Source organism: Panthera onca, chromosome B3 (assembly GCF_046562875.1).
Source record: "Panthera onca isolate mPanOnc1 chromosome B3, mPanOnc1 haplotype 2, whole genome shotgun sequence".
NCBI classification, from domain to species: domain Eukaryota; kingdom Metazoa; phylum Chordata; class Mammalia; order Carnivora; family Felidae; genus Panthera; species Panthera onca.
In genome coordinates this window covers 112656522-112671447 of record NC_138344.1, presented here as the reverse complement: position 1 = coordinate 112671447, position 14926 = coordinate 112656522, and the positions used below count along the sequence as shown (strand labels likewise).

Genomic DNA, 14926 nt, shown 5'->3' with positions numbered 1-14926 from the left:
GGGTGCCTGGGTGCCTCAGTCAGTTGAGCGTCTGACTTCGGCTCAGGTCATGATCTCACTGTTCAGGAGTTCAAGCCCCTGGAGCCTGCTTTGGATTCTATGTCTCTGTCTGTCTCTGCCCCTTCCCTGCTTGTACTCTGTCTCTCTCTCAAAAAAAAAAAATTTTTTTTTAAAAATTTAAAGAATGGGTACCACCCAGGGGAGAAGTGGTCAGGTATCCAGGAAGAGGTGAAACTTGGTATTTCAGGGCCAGGGAAATGATGTGCTGGTTTGAAAGGAAGAGTTTAGATTCTCCCCCAGGGCTGCAGGACATCAAGAATGAAACCTGGGGTATGTTGTTGCCTTGCTGCCCCCCTCTCCTCCAGCTACTCTGTGGTACAAAGTAGACTCTCCCTTCCTACATAGATGCCCACTGGCCTGGCATCCTGGGCATTTGCCCAGCCTTCATGGGGGAGGCTGGCCAACCTTGACTGGAAAGTAGTATCTTGTGAAATCCACAGATCCTGGCAAGAAGCCCCAAGGCTTCAGGCAAGAATGGATCTGTAGGTTCCAGGAAAGAAGCTTCTGTGGGAAGCAGAGCCACAGTGGCATTTCTGCACCTCAGGGATCAGCCCACAGGAAAGTAAGAATCGTCTGGGAGCCAGAGAAGTTCAGAATCGCATTTGCAACACTCCCCATCTCCTCTGTTTATCCTGAAAAGTCAATACTTAACAGTCTCCACCATGCTGCCTTCTGATCTCTCCCCCTGCTCTCAATTTGGTGCAAAAATGGGTGATCAGAAAAATGTCCTGATGCGCTCATCCCACACAGCAAGATCCAACATGAGACATGACCAAGGGTATAGTGGGATGACACTTATGAGATGCCAGGCCTTGGATCAAATCCAAGGCAGAAAAGACCTGTTATCACCCAGGATCTGGGGGCCCAAGGGAGGAAAAGGACAGGGGGTGACATCCAGGCAAGGATGCTTTGAGGCGGGGACCCTAAAGATCTGGTATTCCAGGGGTGCCTGGGTGGCTCAGTCAAACAACCGACTCTTGATTTCAGCTCAGGTCATGATCTCATGGTTCATGAGTTCGAACCTGGCATTGGGGTCTGCACTGTGTGGAGCCTGCTTGGGATATTCATATTCTCATTCTCATTCTCTCTCTCTCTCTCTCTCTCTCTCTCTCTCTTCCCCTCTCTCCCCCTCCCTGGCATGCGCACGTGTGTGTATGCGTGTGTGTGCACGTGAGCACTCTCTCACAAAATAAGCTCAAAAAAAAAAAAAAAAAAAAAAAAAAAAGGAAAATAGTTAAAAAAAAAAAATCCAGTGTTCTGTTAACTCTTCATGTGACCCTCCTAGGAGTTTGACAAATACCTGAAAACTTGTATTACCACAATGGAGTTTAAAAACAATTTATAGAACAAAATACAACATGATGAGCACCCAGTGAGTGCTCTGTTACTCTGTCCTGTTGTGGCCACTGCTCTGTGGGCATCTCACACAAGTGCATTTGCTGCCCACAGAGCTGGGTATTCTCTCTGCAGTCCTCATAATTTATTCCCTTTTCATTTCTGTGCATGCACAGGGGCTGTTGCTTCAAACACAGTTTGGTCCTCCAAATGCCCCCCCCTCCCCCCCCCCCCCCCCCCGCACTGTGGTTGGCTTACAGTATAGTGGCTCTCACAACAGGGCAATTATGAGTCATCTAGCCTGCCTGATAAAATGAATATTCCTAGGCCCCCTTCAGATTATGATTTACGAGGTCTGAAGTGTGACCCAAGAACCTGTCTTTCTACACCATCCCAGGGGATTCTGGTTAGAGGGTCATAAGATGCCCCTGACCCACCCTTTGAAAGGTACTGACTTAGAAGTCATTGTGCAAATGGTTGGTTTCTAATGTTTTCCTATTTAAATAATACTGTAATGAAAACTTTGTAGTAATGATTTTTTTCTTTTACATTATTTTCTTTAGACATTTCCTTATAAGAAGTATTATGGAATCAAAGGATAGGAATTACTTTGTAGTTTTTGCCAAATTAGTCTCCAGGGAATTTGAATAATTGAACATTAAGTTTTAGCATTTAAATTGATTTTTATAACAATATACAAGTTGCTAAAACTGCAAGTTCAAGATTTATAGTGGGGCTGCACATTTTTCTATGTAGAGGTTGGTGTGTAAATGATGTGCTCACTTCCTTTGACTACTTATCAAAAAAGGAACAGGATACTGGCCTTTTACAGTTATATCAATTCCTTAGCTATTTTGGATAAAAAGCTTTATTTGCCACATAGAATTCTCCTCCTTCTGTGGCTTTCATTTTTGTGTTTGCTTTATTACATTCAGTGGCACAAAAGGCTCTTAAAAACACATTTGGATCCATCTACCCTGTCTGTGATATCTCTTTCGTCAATAGTCAAAATGGTTTCTCCTCTTCATGGTTGAAACACATTTGCTTTTCCATTGTCTTCTCTGGCTTTTTATGACCCATTTGAAATGTATTGTAGTGCACGAGGTGAAAAATATGAATATAAGCTCATTCTGATTCATGCGGACGTCTCACTATTTAGATGATATTTATTCAATAATGATTCTTATAGCATTGTGTTGATGCTTATTCATCTTACATAAAGTTCCTAAATACCTTCAATCTATTTTTTCAGTATATTTCCCTCGTCAATTTTTATTGTCTTTACCCTGATAGATTGTAGTGATAGCTATCTGGTTATTTTAAGTTCCCTAAAACATTTTTTTTTCTAAATATTTTGCCCATTCATACTCCAGATGAGTTTTACTATTTATTTGTTAAGCCCTGCAATGCAGCTCATTGTCTTTATATTCTACTGTAATCTTAACTTTATTTAGATTTCACAATCAAGATCAAGGTGCAGCTCTTCAGGGGCACCTCAGTGGCTCAGTCAGTTAAGCGTCTGACTTTGGCTCAGGTCATGATTTCATGGTTTGTGAGCTGGAGCCCCACATCAGGCTCTGCACTGACAGCATGGAGCCTGCTTGGGATTCTCTATCTCTCTCTCTCCCCCAATAAACAAACAAACAAACTAAAAAAAAAAGTATAGCTCTTCATTCACTCATGTTTTCCTTTACACCTTAACATTTTCTTTGAAAAAAATCATTTATTCCAAGTTAAATTAATTCCCAGCTATTTACTTTTTGTTGGTTTGCTTTTTGTTGTTCTTTTTTTCAATGCAGAAAAGGAACCTACAGTGTGTGTTAAGGTTTGATTAGCTGTTATCTCCTCTTTATCTGCCTAGGACTTGGCCCCAGCTATTTACTGTTGCGGGGGTCAGGAGGAGATTATTCTTGTGACTAAGCCAGCTCTCTCCTTTCTTCTCTCCACCTCACTCCTATTCTCATTCTCATGTTCACTAAAACACAAGCATTTTGACCCAAAAGCTTTGCAATAAAATGATACACTGTCCCCCCAAGCCCAGCCCAACCCAGCTCATGCTGTTTCTTGTTTCAGCCAGCAGTAATCTGTATGCTCCTCTGAGGAGTCCTCCATTTATCTTCCTCCCCTTTCCTTTCCCTCCCTTAAGATGGGCAGAATTGTCCTGCCTCCAGGACTCAGCATATTCCATTCATTAATTAAAACAGGAAGACACAGTATACTAGGTTGAATAAGCATCCTCTCAAAACTCATGTCCACGAAGGACCTCAGAATGTGAACTTACTTGGAAATATGATCTTTGTGGATATAGTTAGTTAAGATGAGGTCATGCCTGGATTAGAATGGGCCCTAAATCCAATGACTGATGTCTTGATAAAAGGGATAACAGAGACATAGGCAAAGACAGGCGGATAGACAGACAAACAGGCAGACACACACACACACACACACACACACACACACACACGGGCGAAGGCTATGAGACAACAGAGGCAAAGATTGGACCAAGGAATCCCAAGGATACCTGACAAGCAGCAGAAGCCAGGAGAGGCCTGGAGACCTGAAACAGATTCTCCCTCTGAGCCTCCAGAAAGAACCAACACTACCAACACCTTCTAGACTTCTAGCCTCCAGAGCAGAGAGAAGAAGTTTCTATTGATTTAAGCCACCCAGGTCTGTGGTACTTTGTTATGGTGGCCCTAGAAAACCAGTCCACACAGGATCCTTGGTCTCGCCTGAAAGCACCCCAATGATTTTAATTGTAGAATTCTCTAAAACACAGGGAAGTGTCTTTGTAAATCTGCCCCAAAGCAGAGAATGAACAGTTCACTCTGGAATGTAAATACTTAAGAAATGATGAGGTTTTTCCTGTTTCCTGACCAACTAAAAGTCTCTCTCTGTAGAAGGCAAACTATTTATGGCATATTCCAAGTTCTAAAAACCCAAGACTCTTTCACTAAGGGAGGTAGTGTGGTGTATTTCAAAAGGTTCAGAAGGTGGTCTCAGATGACCAGGGTCTTAATCTTGGCTCTGCCATTTACTAGAAGCCTAAGTGAGCAAGTTATAATCTCTTTGAGCTAGGCTCCCAATTTGTAAAAGGAGACAATAAAAACTTATGCCTAACATATTTTAGGAAGCTGTTGCTGGAATCTGATGAGATAATTTCTGGGAAATTATTGTTTAAAACTGTAAAGTGTCGGGCGGATGTTACCAATCAATAGTGGTTGCCTGTGAGGTTGGAGGAACAGGGTAAAAGGGTGTGAGGGAAACTCTTCTCACTGTTCCTCTTTTGTTCCATGTAGTAATGGAAATAATATGTTAAAGAATATTTAATGTGCACCCACAAACATACAGCCAACTAATCTTTGACAAAGCAGGAAAGACTATCCAATGGAATAAAGACAGTATCTTCAGCAAGTGGTGCTGGGAAAACTGGACAGCGACATGCAGAAGAAAGAACCTGGACCACTTTCTTACACCACACACAAAAATAAACTCAAAATGGATGAAAGACCTAAATGTAAGACAGGAAGCCATCAAAATCCCTGAGGAGAAAGCAGGCAAAAACCTCTTTGACCTTGGCCGCAGCAACTTCTTACTCAACACATCTCTGGAAGCAAGGGAAACAAAAGCAAAAATGAACTACTGGGACCTCATCAAAATAAAAAGCTTCTGCACAGCGAAGGAAAACAATCAGCAAAACTAAAAGGCAACCGACAGAATGGGAGAAGATATTTGCAAACAACATATCAGATAAAGGGTTAGTATCCAAAATCTATAAAGAACTTATCAAACTCAACACGCCAAAAACAAATAACCCAGTGAAGAAATGGGCAAAAGACATGAATACACACTTCTCCAAAGAAGACATCCAGATGGTCAACCAACATATGAAAAAATGCTCAACATCACTCATCATCAGGGAAATAAAAATCAAAACCCCAATGAGATGCCACCTCACACCTGTCAGAATGACTAACATTGACAACTCAGGCAACAACAGATGTTGGGGAGGATGCAGAGAAAGAAGATCTCTTTTGCATTGCTGCTGGGAATGCAAGCTGGTGCAGCCACTATAGAAAAGAGTGTGGAGGTTCCTCAAAAAATTAAAAATAGAACTACCCTACAACCCAGCAATTGCACTACTAGGTATTTATCCAAGGGATACAGGTATGCAATGTTTCAAAGGGACACATGCACCCCAATGTTTATAGCAGCACTATCAACAACAGCCAAAGTATGGAAAGAGCCCAAATGTCCATTGATAGATGAATGGATAAAGAAGATGTGGTATATATATACAATGGAGTATTACTCGGCAATCAAAAAGAATGAAATCTTGCCATTTGCAACTATGTGGATGGAACTAGAGGGTATTATTCTAAGGGAAATTAGAGAAAGACAAATATCATATAACTTCACTCATATGAGGGCTTTAAGATACAAAACAGATGAACTTAAGGGAAGGGAAGCAAAAATAATATAAAAACAGGGAGGGGGACAAAACATAAAACACTCTTAAATATGGAGAACAAACAGAGGGTTGCTGGAGGGGTTGTGGGAGAGGGGATGTTTAAATGGGTAAGGGGCATTAAGGAATCTACCCCTGAAATCATTGTTGCACTGTATGATAACTTGAATGTAAATTAAAAAAATAAAATGAGATAAAATAAATAATTAAAAACAGACAGACCTGGGTTCAATCCCAGCCCTGTAGCTTAAAGACCATGTGATCTTGAGCAAGCTATTTAGTCTCTTGGAATTGGTTTCTCATTTGAAAAATACAGAACACAGCTAGGCCACAGGAACATTGAGTTAAACAAGATAATGCATTTATGGGGTTTAGTGTTGGCACCCAGCGTGTAGTAAGTGTTGAATAAATGTTAGACGTTGTTGTTAGCAGAATAATCTGGTTGGTTGGTTTCTAGTCATGGCTTTAGCCTACTTGAGTTTTGTGAACTTGAATGAAGTATTTCACCCCTGCAGGCACTTATTTCATATAAAAAGAGAGGACAGGTCTTGAACCTTAATATTCCTCTGACTCTAGGATTCTATGATCCCTTTAGTCCTAATGGGATAATTCCACTTGCCATGAGAACCAACATTAGGATAATCACATGAGGTAGCTGCCTAAAGGGCAAGATAAGAGAGGTTGCCAAAGTTCATCTGGCTTCTGCAGACCAAAGCCCATCTCTGTCTCCTGTCCTAGATCCCAGGCAGCAGTAGGGAGGCGCTGTGGGGAGCTGGTCTGTGGAGCATCCTGGTAAATAACTAACACTGAAGGAAGGAAGGAAGGAATGCCAGGCCCTTAGGCCTACCTGAAAAACAGATTCAGAGGTCTGCAGGAAGGGGAAGTACTGGGCAGGGCAAGTACTGGGCAGTGCCAGTGAGAAAGGAGGCTGTGAGGAGGCTGAAATTGCAGTTTCTGGAGCTGTCTGAAGAGGCATTGTGTGCACTGGTTAAAAACCTAGCTGCAGAGCCAGATTGCCTGGGTTTGAATCTTGCCTCTTCCATTTATCAGCTGTGTGATCTTGGTCAAAGTACTTAACATCTCTGGGCCTCAAATCCTCCATTTGTGAAACAGGAGTAAGGATGATAGTTCCCCCTACTGGGTTGTTGTGGAGAATAGTGTATATAAGAACTTAGCAAAGTGCCAGGCATATGATAAGTGCTGCACAAGTGCCGGCTGTGAATATTTTTATGATATTGGGGAGCAAGATATCATTTTGGCCTTGGAACACTTGAGAGTACATGTGTAGGTAGGTGGATGGGGGAGTGGTCCCTCTGTTGTTTCATTAGAAACAGTCGGAAGCATCCCCCCACGCTGACTGGAGGCCTGGGGCACGAGCGGAGCTCCTATAAGATACCTTCTGGAGACTCCCAGAAATGTGCAAGAGACTTTGTGAATGGTCCCGTAACAGTAGCAGAACATGCCAGAAAAATATATTCCTTATAATTACTATAGCCCCTCCATACAGGCGCTTGAGGAAACTAAGTTTATACCATCACTGTTAAGGTTCAAATCCCCTCAAGTAAGAGTATTTTTGGAAGTGCTAAATAGCAAATTATCTGGGCACCTGGGTGACTCAGTGGGTTAAGTGTCCAACTCTTGATTTTTGGCCCAGTTCGTGATCTCATGGTTTGTGGGTTCAAGCCCCACATTGGGCTCTGCACTGACAGCACAGAACCTGCTTGGGATTCTCTTTCTCCCCTTCTCTCTGCCCCTCACGTGCTCTCTCCCTCTCTTAAAAATAAACATTTAAAGAAAGAAAAAAGTAAATAGTAAATTGTCTTCAGCCATGCAGTGCAAATGAGTTTCTCAGATGGGCCAATATTTTAGTAGAACCTGAGGGAATAAGAACTGGAACTGGTTGGGGCAGGTCAGTCCTGCCATGAGTTCTGTGTGAGACAGAAGGTGGGTGGGGTCCTGGGTGGCAGACAAGAAGCTCTAAGTGTGCTTTGGGTGAGATACGAGGATGCTAGAGAGTAAGGAGAGGGGCATTGACAAAGGTTTGGCCTTAAGTTTGGCCTGCTTAAGTTTGGCCTTGGAGCCCCTGTGCCTTGGGTTGGCTGAATTTCCATGGCCACAGCCCATGAGGGCTGTCCCTCTGGCCCTCCTGGAGTGGTGGACCTTACTTGCCAGGGATACCTCAACTGCATGGGACTTGGCTGCCTCCTAGTGGCCACTGGGCAGACGTTCTCTTAAAATGGGCAGAGACAACAGGAAGATTTTACAAAAGCCATTTGGATAGTGCTTTACAGTTATAAGGCACTGTCACAAAAATGACAGTGCAGCTTTTCTGCTTGAATATGCCCCCTGTCTTCCCATAGTCTTCAGCCACCTCAAGCATATTATCTACGCAACCCTTCCCCAGCCACCTCCAACACTCTACCTTTCAGTTTCCCTTGACTCATCTAATTTCTCCTAATAGGTGGAGAGGGTCCTGGAGCTTGGAGAAACAAGGGAAGACTGGTGAGCTCTGACTCCTCCAGGGCCTTGGGTCCTTGCTCTAGCCAGAGATTAGAGAGTGTGGCTGGAAAATGACAGTCCCCTTCACTCAGCTTGTGCACACTCTCCCCTCTTCACATGGAGGTCCTGGCTCCCTGGACACGCCTCAGGACCAGAACTGCCCTGAGCTGCCTTCGCTTCCAAGCCACAAACCCCAGGAGTCCTTAGACTTTAAGTTCCTCTTAAAACCAGACTATCCACCACCACTCCCTTCCCCAAATCAGCACAAAGTCTGCCCTTTCTCTGATGCTATGAAACGTACTCACACTTGGCCATTTGAGAGGCTTACCAATTGTCCCTATAGTGAAGGTGGCAGCAGGCAATGAAACATCCATCACAGCAAGATACATAGGGTCCCACACTTTCAAAGGACTCAGTCATGGTCCCCAGTTTTTGGTTCCTAACTTTGTTGAGATAACTGAAAACCCCAAGGGTGAGGCTGACATCCTCCTCCCTCGGTAGCTCAGCTGAGATGTTATCAGACCCAACAATACACTCCCTTGTGTGCAGAGTATCCTAGCGACCATTGTTCTGATTGTGTTTCCACAGGAAAAGGTAATCTGAGAGTCATACTGAATATTTTAAATGTTGGATGTTCAGTGTGTTTTGGTTTTTGATGTGTTATCTTGAGAAACCACTTAGAGATGTTTTATTTGGGGCAGCACAAAGCAGCCATTAAAATGGTTTCATTTGCAGTATTAAACTTTGTTTCTCCAGGCACAATACAGCAGTTGAGCCTGTTGGGATGATGTCCCTCCTTTCCAAGTAGGACTTGAGAAGAATTAAGGCAGAGAAAGGCGAGGATGCAGTGGAGGGGGCCTCGGACTTCTCTGATGGACAAGAGCTGAGCCAGGACCATGCGGAACCAACTTCTAGGCACAAAGTAGGGTCACAGCAGAGGGTCCTTTCTGGTCCAATGGCACCCCAAGAGCCAACCCAACCCTGTCAGATTCACCCCTCCATGGAAGCCTCAGTAGGGACCCTGTTCAGGCAGGTCACGACCCAAGAGAGAATGCCAGATGTTGAGAATGGAAATGAGGGGGAAAATGGGAGTGGGGGGGGGGTGGGATCAGTGGTTTTACTTCCTTCTCTCTTAACAACCCTCAATATTTTAGCTTCTCTCCCTTGCCTGCTATTGGTATTCAATTCCACAGGACCATAATAGGTGAGAATGGAGAAGAGGATTTCAATTCCTTTCATCGCTCCAAATACTGCAGGAGCCATAGAAATACCCACCAAGGATTCGTTTGCACTTGGATGCTTCTGAGGAGAGGGACAGCCATATACTTGCCCTCTCTGGAAGGAAACAACACTCACTGAGATGGAAGAAAACGTCAGGACATATAGGAAGCTGGACTGGCACAAACCCCTGGGTCTACACCCTTCCCTTTTTTTTTTTTTTTTTTTTTTTTTACAGCTCCTTACCAACTGTGCCAGTAATCACCACAGCTCTCCCCCTTCTCCTCTCAGACTCATCACTTCCTGTTTCCTGTGCTATGAGCACCCTGATGCCCACTTTCCCTCCAAGTTCCCCAGTTCTGGCAATGGACACAGCCCATATCCCCACTTCAGACCTTCCCGGTCTCTCTCACTCTTGGTTTCCCCCTTCTGCAAGCACCATGGCTGCCTGGGGACTGTGCTAGAGGCTGATGAAGGGCATTCCCGAAATAGCCTCTGTTAGGAAAAAGCTGGTCGGGGAGGTTACTGGGGAGGGGTGCTCATAGATAAAGAATTAACTGCAAAACCATGTTGTTAAGTACTATCCTAGAGGCTGGTACAGATGGTCATTTTATTCTTTAAATTCATCTTGCAAACAAACACCCTCCCAATCCCTTCTTGTCCCTTTCCTTCCTGCTTGAGACAGTGTTTTGAGAGAATGATGTTTGTTGCTGTGGCAACAAATGCATGAATGAGGACAGGGCAGGAAGTTGGGAAAAGCCTGATTTGTGATGGCAGCATTGAGCCATTGGGTCAACTCTGATGTCACCTACCTCCAGGCTTCTTGTTAAGTAGATAAACACATCTCCCTAGGGTTTAAGCCATTGTTGATTGACTTTTGGTTACTTGGAACCCAAAGCACTGTAACTGATTTTCTTCTAGGTATGAATGAAGGAGTTAAGAGTGACTTAGGGACAGACTCATCACAGTTCTGGTGATCAGTCTGGGCAGACTCAACTTCTTTGTGGAAAGGGACAGAAAGCCCCATGGTGGATGGACCCACTTAACCTGCATTCACTGAACTTATTCAGCCCTTATTTATGGAATGGTGCCTATGTGCCAGGCATCATGAGGAGTTGCTGTGGCTAAAATCAAGAGTAAAACCACACATAGTCCTAGTTTTCATGAAGCTTAGAATCCAATGAGGGAGTAAGACATTAATCAAATAATAACAAGTAAACAATTAAAAGATGAGCTAAGCACATGGAGGAAAGAAGATGCCGTAAGAACATGCAACACGATATATATTAAATAAAGCCTGGGAGCCAGAAAGATATCCTTGAGAAAGTAATCTTTAAACTGGGACCTGAAAGAGGAAGAGGAGGGGTGTGCCAAGCAGAGGCTAGTAAGGCTTGGAGTACAGGGAGCTGTGCATGCAAAGGCCATGGGGCATGAGAGAACCAGGCTGGCATGAGAGCCCTGAGAGGAACAGACTGAGTTTAGGTGGGTTGAAAGTTTGCCTTCAGTGCCTCCCCAAAATCTGGCCTACTAATACTCCTTGCCATGTTCCCTGCTTCTTCACTCATCCCACACTGCCCCCCCCCCTCCCCGGGGAACCCTGTGTCTTCAAGGCTCTTTGACTAAAGTGCCATGCTGGGGTTCCACCCAGTTCTGCCCTTCCCTCTACTCTACCTTGCAAATGACTCTCCCCTCTATCAAAATCTCCTTTTCTTCTCCATAAATCGAGCTATTAAAGAATCTCTTCTACATTTTGTTGAGAGAGAGAAAGAACCATTGGTGGAATTCAGACAGCAAGCAAAGAATTTCAGGCAGGAGGAAGGCCTTGGACATCATATGTCCCGCTCAGCGGTCTCCTGGCCTCCTCCATAAGACACTTGTGGGCTGGGGTGCAGGTCAGTCTGCGTGGGTGCGCTGGCCACTTCCCTCCTTTCCTGGATACACCAGTAACTTCCCCTCAGCGGCTGAACTCAGAAGTCTCCCTACCCTAGTTTTTTACTGCAGCAGCACCCAGGGCTTTGTGGGAGGGCTGGGCCACCCTCTGATGAATGGACTTCAAAGCGCCTAGAGAGGCAGTGGGAGGAGCCTCGCTTTGGAACCAGAGCAGGAGCCACACAGTTCTGGGGATGAGGCTGATCCCCAGTGTGCTGTGTGAGCTCAGGCTGTCACTTAGCTCTCTGGGCCTCAGTTGCCTCATCTGCAACAATAAAGATGATCTTCTTCACAGAGTTGCTGGGAGGATTAGAAATAAAAATGTATAAAAGGGGGACAAAGATGAGCTCCAGCACAGATGTAGCATAGAGATTAACAGTCCAGTCCCAATTCCAAATAGATTGCCCTATACATCTACTCCCACCTATCAGGCCCTGGGTCCTGAGTTTTTATTGGAAAACATGACGATCCCTAGATCTGCATTGTCTGATTTGCTAGCCACTGGTCACAGGTGGCTGTATAAATTCTAATTAAAATGAAATAAAATTTAAACTTCAGTTCTTTACACTAGTCTCATTTTAAGTGGCTCAATAGCCTTTCGTGGTGTTGGACAGAGCAGATATAGAACATTTCCATCAGCAAAGAAAGTTCTACTGGACAACAGGAACTTAGAGAAAGGAGCCACTTGTAAAGAGGAGGTATGTTTATTTTACTTGTCATCTCACTCCTGGACCAAGACACTGATTGGGACAAACTGGCAGTTAGAGAATCAACGGGAGTTTGGCACACATGAGTGCACGTGTGTGTGTGTGTGTGTGTGTGTGTGTGTATGTGTGCCTGCACATGCATACGTGTACGGGTAGCAGACAGGCCATGGGTCCAGCCTTCAGGCCTTCTAGATGATCTCATTGACACTCACCACTTGCAGGGCTTGACCTGGTGAGTAAAGTCACAGAATGAAAACCCACCACAGAGATCTCAAACTTGCCCCACCTGTGAGACCCAGGGCTGAGGACGGGGAAGAGGTCCACAATCCTGGAATCTAGTCCTGACTCAGGATCCCAGGAGGAAAGGATCTCCTGGTGTTGCTTCTAAGGCAGAAGGAGAAGACGACACAGAGCTACAAGATACAAGTGTGCAGCCCTTAGGACAGAGGGACATGCAACCCTGATTGCTACCTTGATTCAAGGGCTAAGACAAGGACTTGGCAGATAAAACAAATGGGCTAACCAGGGAGTCTGCTCTACAAAAGATACATAAGGAGGGGACTGGGTCATTCCAGAGCCTACAGTAGGTCTGCCTCCCTGGGTTTCTCATTCACAAGTATGGCAGTCTCTCAAGCTGTTCCTGGTCATGAGAGGAACGTGGACTGTTTTCCCAGCAGGCCTACTTCCCAGAGACCTTGGCATCATAGGTGACAGACTTCCTAGCTGACTCCACTTCCAAGAGCCACAAATGTCCTGAGCGGGCCACAGCCACAAAGAGAAATGCCCAGGACACCCCAAAGCATTTCAGTGCTGTAGACTCAGCTCCCTGGAATTGTGCTGCAGGGATGCCTGCCCTCCCAAACACCTCCCTCCTTTGCACTCACTCATGAGTTTCACTCAGAAGTCATTGGAGCCCCAGGCCTCTGGTCTGCATCTTGAGAGATTGTCTCCATAGTATATGATATTCAGTAAACATTTTGAGCCCAAAGATTGAGCCCAAATTTGGAGTCAGCCCTGTACAAGCTTGGCAAGTTACTTCCATTTCATCATCTGCAAATGCAAATAACAGCATCTACTTCGTTGGGCTGTTGGCATTAATGGATGACTTAGCACAGTGGCCCAAATATGGCAGCTATCACTATTATTAGTTCTACCAAGATGCAGTGATATACAAGGCTGAGCCCCAACTCTGGGGGGTAGCTGGAGAGAGCTTCAGAAGAGGGGCCACAGAGGTGGGTCTGAGAGAGAAGCAGGATCCTGCTAGAGAGGGAAGTGGGGAAGACCATTCTTGGAGGACAGTTGTCTTGCTCAGCCCTTAGGTCTACTTGACTGGGCGGACACCTGAGGCTCACCCAGTTCTTGCTTCCTAAGCAATCATGAGACACCTGGAGGGGTAAGAGGGAGAGAGGGAAGGAAGAGGTAGCCACGGTCTATGCCCTGGTTTGGGGTAGACACAAATCTGAGGGCTGGATAACTCACTACCCCATCTTCACATTGCTGGCTACACTGTATCCCCATGTCTGGAAAGTGCAATTAGGGGTCAAGAGCAAAGCGCTGTCTTCAATAGAAGCTGTCTTGAGAGTGGCCTCTAGAAAGAGAAGGCACTACTGTTACCGTAAAATGGCTTCCCCTGATTTATAATAGGAAGTGAAGAGCTGGTCTTGTTCTCAGAATGGCCTCAGAAATTCACTGTCAATTTTCCTGTCCTAATAGTGATGACTAAAATAGTAATAATGGCAATACTTCTTAAAACCTGCAATTTTTCTATTATCAATTTCCTTATTGTTACAGTGATAACTCATTCATCCAGAATTCAATATCTGGCAACCTCACTCATGCAAAACAAAGCACAGAATCAGAAATCAGGTGAAAAAGCAAAAGCCTGGAGAAGTTTTGGAGGAGCACATATCATGTGACGAGAGCATTCAGACACCATTTATCCTTATTTTCTGCACAGTTCTAATACCTTGGGTTATGTTTCTAAATTTAATCCGATTGTAAGCAATTTATAGAGTAGCTGCTGGAGATGAGCACCCTGACAGCAGTAGGTGGCAATAAGGGAGGAGGCAAAGAAACTTTGAAGGGCAGACCAAGAACCACAAAGCACAGCAACTGGATCTGTTTAAGAGGCAGTGGTTGAGGGCACCTGTGCCATTCCCACAGGATTCTAGGTTCTTACCAAGGAGCTCAGGACATACCTCCCAAAAGTCCAACAGGTGTGTGATCCAATGATTTGGACTGTGTTCCTGCAGGGACAACCGGCACCCATCTAGTCTCAACCTCCCCTCAGCATTTCTGAGATGCTAGGTTACCTTCCTGCTGCCTGTCCCCCACCCCCACCCTCCCACACACATACTGAATACAGCCCAGGAGGAAAAGCCCTGGCATAGAGGTCTGAGTTCTGAGCGTGACCTCACAAGTTGTCCCTCTGACCTACCATTTATTCTTTGAACTCTTCCCAGGAAGCTCAATTTCCTCCCCCCTAAAAGGAAGGTTGGACTACGTAAGGTCTGACAGTCCATGTGTTCAGGGAGAGGCTGTCTGGGGCTGAGGCATAATGATCACCGACATGATCAAGGATATGCACAGGTGATATCTAAGTGCTTTACGGGCTAACCTTTAATCCTCTCAACAACCCTGTGAGGCTCCAACAGTGGCATAGGGCCCCACGACTGTTTTAACAGTCTGCTGCTGATACCTTGAAATTCTT

At 44.9% G+C, this 14926-nt stretch overlaps 1 long non-coding RNA gene across 1 annotated transcript; it reads left to right on the top strand.

Annotated features, from left to right (window-relative positions):
• The first annotated feature begins 1755 nt into the window (after positions 1-1755).
• On the top strand, positions 1756-9806 carry LOC144616523 (uncharacterized). The gene is made up of 4 exons (XR_013555885.2): positions 1756-1842; positions 8325-8365; positions 9119-9284; positions 9556-9806. It is a non-coding gene; the product is annotated as an uncharacterized LOC144616523 (long non-coding RNA).
• The last annotated feature ends 5120 nt before the right edge of the window (positions 9807-14926 follow it).